This window comes from Plecotus auritus, assembly GCF_963455305.1.
Source record: "Plecotus auritus genome assembly, chromosome: 2".
In the NCBI taxonomy this organism is placed as follows: domain Eukaryota; kingdom Metazoa; phylum Chordata; class Mammalia; order Chiroptera; family Vespertilionidae; genus Plecotus; species Plecotus auritus.
Genome location: NC_137771.1, coordinates 4,117,189 through 4,123,188, shown reverse-complemented (window position 1 = coordinate 4,123,188; position 6,000 = coordinate 4,117,189).

The window sequence follows — 6,000 nt, the reverse complement described above, 5'->3', positions numbered from 1 at the left end:
AGCACCCAGCATTCCATCCAGCAGGACACCTTTGCGTCAGGCCCAGGGCCCCAGCTCCCCGCCCTTGCCCTTGGTGCCCTGTTTCCCTCTTCTTGAGGCTCACTTACTGTGCAGATGGTTAAGCCATGCTGGCTCCCAGGGTGAGAACAGAAGATTTGGGCGGCTTTTTGCACGTCTGCATAGTCCTGTGGCTCTGCTATGCAGGGGATTCAGATCAAATCCTTCCGCACTGTGTCCAAGCATCTTTTCTGCCTTGTCTTCCGTTCCTACCTCTCCCCCACGCATTCCCTCTGTTCCTTGCACATACCCGGGACGCTGCCTCCTTCATGCTCCCGCACATCAGTTTCCTCTCCCTGGAATGCCCCCTGCTTCCGGGCCGCTTGTCAATGTGTCATCCATGCTGAAAACCCCGTCACAGTGCCAGTCCCTCCAGGAACCTTCTTCTATAGATTCTATTTAGCACAGCTCTTTGCCCTTATCTTAGTTGTTTGTGTAAACTTCTTCATTCCTCTCTAGGCTGTGAAGGCTGCTGGGATGGTGCCTTATCGATATATGCCTCACAAGACAAAAAAAAAAAAAAAAAACTCAGCATTTACTGCGTGCCTGTCATGCCAGGCACTGCTTAGAATGCCCCGTTTCACAGAGCTTATGTTCTTTTGGGGAGAAGGCAAACGGTTGGCAGTGAAAACAGTACCAGGTGTCAGGCCGGTGGAGTCAGACCGGACCCCAGTTCAGCAACCTCAGGATTTGAGTTCTGGCTAAGAGAGATTCAGAGCCGAGATCAAGCTCAAAGAGAGAGTTTACTGAGGAGGCACAGGGGTGAGCTGCGGGAGAAATGGGCTCAGGAAACAAGTGACAGAGACAGAAGGGCCCTGGGAGCTGAGGAGAGACAGACAGGACACGCCCTAGGGCGGGGTGGGGCGGGGGTGCTCCACAGAGAAAGTCAGGGTGTTTATCTGAGGTCTCAGGGAGGGTCCCAGTAGGCGACCCCTCGGCTTTCCCCGTGTGTCCTTTCAGGGTCCTGGTCTCTGAGGATTGGCTGGTGCCAGGGGGTCATCGGTCCACGCAGCTGGTCCCGAGGCCGCCATGGAGTTGCTCGTCGGGCCTGGAGCTGAAGCACAGGTGCTGACACACCATCTGATGCATCCCTCCAAGGGGTCTCACCCTCACGACTAGCAGCAGGAAAGGCCAGGGAGGGACTGAACCCCATGACCCTGACATGCGAGGGGGGGAAAGCTCACCTTGGGGGCTGGTCTTGTTTTCCCAGTTTTGCCCGTTGCTAGGCACCCGGGGCTTTCCGCCCTGGTGACCTTCTGTACCTGGCCCATCCTCCTGGCTCTGCTCTTGTCTAACTTCTCACCGCAAACCAATAAACCAGCGTGTGCCGGGGTAACATGTTCGAGGAAGGAGCGTGAAGGAGGGAAAGGAGATGGAGAAGGAGGGAGGGCTGTTCCTTCAGAGAGTGGTCCAGGAAGGCTTTTTCCGGGGAGGAAACCTGGGGAGGATGAGGGAACAGGTCACGGGGAAAGCGGGAGGAAGAGCCTTTTAGACGGGGGAGCAGCAAAGGGAAGGCCCTGAAGCAGGAGTGCCTTAAAGAACAGCAAGCAAGGGCCCAGACGGTGTGGCTCAGGGGTTGAGCATCGACCTCTGAACCAGGAGGTCACGGTTCAATTCCCGGGCAGGGCACATGCCCAGGTTGTAGGCTCCATCCCCAGCTGGGGGTGTGCAGAAGGCAGCCGATCAATAATTCTATCTCATCATTGATGTTTCTATCTCTCTCTCCCTCTCCCTTCCTCTCTCTATAAAATCAATAAAATATATCTTTTTTTAAAAAAAAGAACAGCAAGCAAGGGAGTCAGCTTGGAGGCGGTGGCAGGACTCAGAGCAGAAGTAGCCGGGTCAGATCACGTACACTTGCGTTCGATCTTCAGTAAATTTGTGTTAAATTGAGTTTGTTAACGTAATGAGGGCTAGAGAATGATGATAGGAACCATGAAACTTGGAAATTATATAGACCTAGGAGGCATGTATAAAACATTCAGAACTATACACATGTACGTGGGAACTCTTGTTTAGTGCGACAACATTTAACTGAAAAAAATATTTTTTAAAATATATTTTTATTGATTGTTTACAGAGAGGAAGGGAGAGGGATAGAGAGTTAGAAACATCGACGAGAGAGAAACATCGATCAGCTGCTTCCTGCACACCCCCTACTGGGGATGTGCCCGCAACCAAGGTACGTGCCCTTGACCGGAATCGAACCTGAGACCTTTCAGTCCACAGGCCGACGCTCTATCCACTGAGCCAAACCGGTCAGGGCTGAAAGAAATTTAATGAAAACCAGTGGCTCATGCAGTGATTTCCCATCGACATGTAAACCCAGAAGCGGAGGCAGATCTCATGGAGGAAGAGTGGAATTATCTGGTCAGTAGACTGACGACTACTGAAAAGTTCACAAGGAAACAACATCCACGTCCTGACGATGTCTTGCCTCTTTGGGGGGAGGGGGAGAAATATACTTGACTGTTAGTTGACAAGAGCAGAATTTATGAAACAATTGGAGAGATTTGCATATTTATAATTTCCTTCCCTGGGGCTACAGCGGCTGCTGGGGGCTGGGGGCAGGGAGCCGGCAGGCAGGCAGGCAGGGCCTGGCCTTCGGGCAGTCACCAGATGCGGGCGATGGCATTCACTCGAGTGGTACTGCTAGGCGCACAGGGTCACGTGCGGCCCGAAGAACACGCTCCCCTCGGTGGATGTGGCCGCTCTCCCCAGCAGAACTGAGAATACAGCCCTGGCCGTGTGGCTCAGGGGCCTGGAGCCCCATCCCAGGCACCAAAAGGTGGCGGGCTGGACTCCCCAGCAGGGAACGTGGCCAGGTTGTGGGTTCGATCCTTGATTGGGGTGAGTGTGGGAGACAACCGATCCATGTTTCTCTCTCCCTCTCTTCCTCTCTCTCCCTCCCTCCCTCTCTCTAAAATCAGTAAAGTAAAATTTAAAAATACAGAACACTGGTTTACTTCCATGCTCTGATTTTTTTTTATTTTTATTTTGCAGTTAGTCCGGCTCCCTCCAAAGGTGGCTACTAAGGGCTACGGATTCCGCTCTTGATAACGTGTCTTGAAGCTGATGAGCTGTCGGTTTCTGGACACTCATTCCCGTCGATGAGATCAAACGTGGTTTCCGAGGCAGCTCACACCACCGAGCCGGCAGTCTCGTGGCGCTGAGTCAGCACATCTTTTGATTCATTCACAGGAACGAGCCGCATGACGCGTAGCTCCTGAGTCAGACAGAGCTCCCGGCCCAAGGTGAAGGGAGCCGGGAGGACAAGACTGGGCCGCACCCCTGGTTTCTCCTTTCCTTAAACACGGCAGAGTGAGTGTGTGCTCCCTCCGAGGCTGGCCTGTCTGGGTTCAAGCCCAGCTCTGCTCCGTGCTGGCTGGTGATCTGGACAACTGCCTCCGATGACAGGGACCATGAAACTTGGAAATTATATGGACCCAGGAGGCACGTATAAAACACGCAGGACTATACACACGTACGTGGGAACTCTTGTTTAGTGCGGCAACATTTACCTGAAAGAAATGTTCATGAAAACCAGTGGTTCATGCAGTGACTTCCCATCGACATGTAAACCCAGAAGAGGAGGCAGAATTCGTGCAGGAAGAGAGGGGCTGGCCCAGGAGTGGAATTATCTGGTGGGTAGACTGACGACTACTGAAAAGTTCACATGGAAACAACATCCACGTCCTGAGGTTGTCTTGCCTCATCCAAGGCCTTGAAAACAGGGCTAACCAGCGGGTTCCCATGCGGGTTAGGGGGCTCCTGGAGATGAAGCAGAGCTTGGCCCAGGGGGAGCACTCCAATGCTGCCCGACACTGGGCTCGGTTACGCCAGCCCTCTCAGCTTCTGTTTCTTTCACATTAGAAGAGTCACAACAGTCCCCCTTTTTTAAAAAAAAATATATATTTTATTGATTTTTTTTATAGAGAGGAAGGGAGAGGGATAGAGAGCTAGAAACATCAATCAGCTGCCTCTTGCACACCTCCTACTGGGGATGTGCCCGCAAGCAAGGTATATGCTCTTGACCGCAATCGAACCTGGGACCTTTCAGTCTGCAGGCCGATGCTCTGTCCACTGAGCCAAACCAGGTAGGGCAACAGTCCCTTTTTAAATTATTATTATTATTTTTTTAATCCTCATCTGAGGATATTTCTCCATTGATTTTTACAGAGAGTGCGAGCGAGAGAGAGAAGAGCATTGATGTGAGAAAGACACATAACTGGCAGCCTTCACACACACCCTGACCAGGGCCGGGGATCGAGCCTACAACCAAGGTGCGTGCCCTTGACCGGAACCGAACCCGGGACCCTTCACTCCACGGGCTGATGCTCTCTCCACTGAGCCAAACCAGCTAGGGCGTAACAATAGTTCTTTTTTTTTTTTTTTTTTAGTCCTCACCCGAGGGTATTTTTCCATTGCTTTTTAGAGAGTGGAAGAGGGAAGGAAAGACAGAGAGAAACATGGATGTGAGAGAAACATGTCGATTGGTTGCCTCCTGCACGTGCCCCAACCAGGGCCCTGGGCCCGGGAGCAGCCTGCAACCAAGGTACATGCCCTTGACCGGAATCCAACCCCAAACCCTTCAGTCCGCAGGCCAATGCTCTAACCACTGAGCCACCAGCGAGGGCAACAATAGTTCTTAAACACGGAACTGATGAGGCTAAATAAAATAATTCCCTCACTGAAGTCCGTCTGCAATGCAGGGAGCAACCCACACATCAGCTGTTCATGTTAGAAAACATTTACTTATTAGGAGTCATAGATTTTACATAAATTTTTAAAAAAGAAGGAAAATGTATTATTTTGGCCTTTATTTCACTTGTTATAATGGAGAATGAGGCATCATTTGTGTTTGGTGGACAGTACTGACTTAAAAGATTAAAAAATATACCTGTGTACTCAACGTGTACATAATTTACATGCAGGTAATGTAAAATGTAAGTGTAACTATGTACAATTTTTAAACTAATTTATTTTTCATGTTTGTTTTAAAAAGGTTATTCTTCTTTGAAAAGTTTCAGAAGTATCTATTAAACTTAAAAGATTATAAACGATACAGATAAAATATCGAAACTTGTTTAAATATATCTGAGACTTGGTATTTTTATTTATTTATTTATTTTAAATATATATATATATATTTTTTTTTTAATATATTTTATTGATATTTCACAGAGAGGAAGGGAGAGGGATAGAGAGCTAGAAACATCGATGAGAGAGAAACATCAATCAGCTGCCTCCTGCACACCTCCCACTGGGGATGTGCCCGCAACCAAGGTACATGCCCTTGACCGGAATCGAACCCGGGACCCTTCTGTCCGCAGGCCGACGCTCTATCCACTGAGCCAAACCGGTTTCAGCTCCTCTTGCATTTCTATTGGCTAATTCAGAAGTGTGGGTTGGGCTCTTGGAGGGGTTCTAGGGCGGGAACCTGACTCCACGAGGTGGAGGACATGGAACAAAGGGAACAGGGAGTCGGTCTCTCCCCGCCCTTTCAGGCACCGGGACGTGGCCTCCAGGGGGCCTCTGCCCTGGCTCCGTGTCAGGTGGGCCTGAAGTTCCATTTGCGAGTCATGAACATTCGGGGGTGGCACCTGGGGAAAGTGTGAACATGCAGGGCAAGTGAGCTGCTCACATCCCCCTCGCTTGCTTACAACCGTGCTTCCTTCTCTCCCCTGCTCCCCCCCCTCCTTTCTCATTCCCACTCATGTTCTTTTTTCTGATTCCTGTTGAATCTCCTCCTTCCACGCCTGCGGCTGGCATCACCAGCCACATGCCTCTACAGCTACCACTGCCTGGCCGGGGCGGATGCTGGGGTCGGGGCAGGGACACCGAGTCTTGAAAGAATCGATCTTTTGGGAAATGCCAAGCATACGCAGCGACTCCTCCATCGGTGAGATGGCCGGGGACCACAGGAGCCCACCTCAGACACAG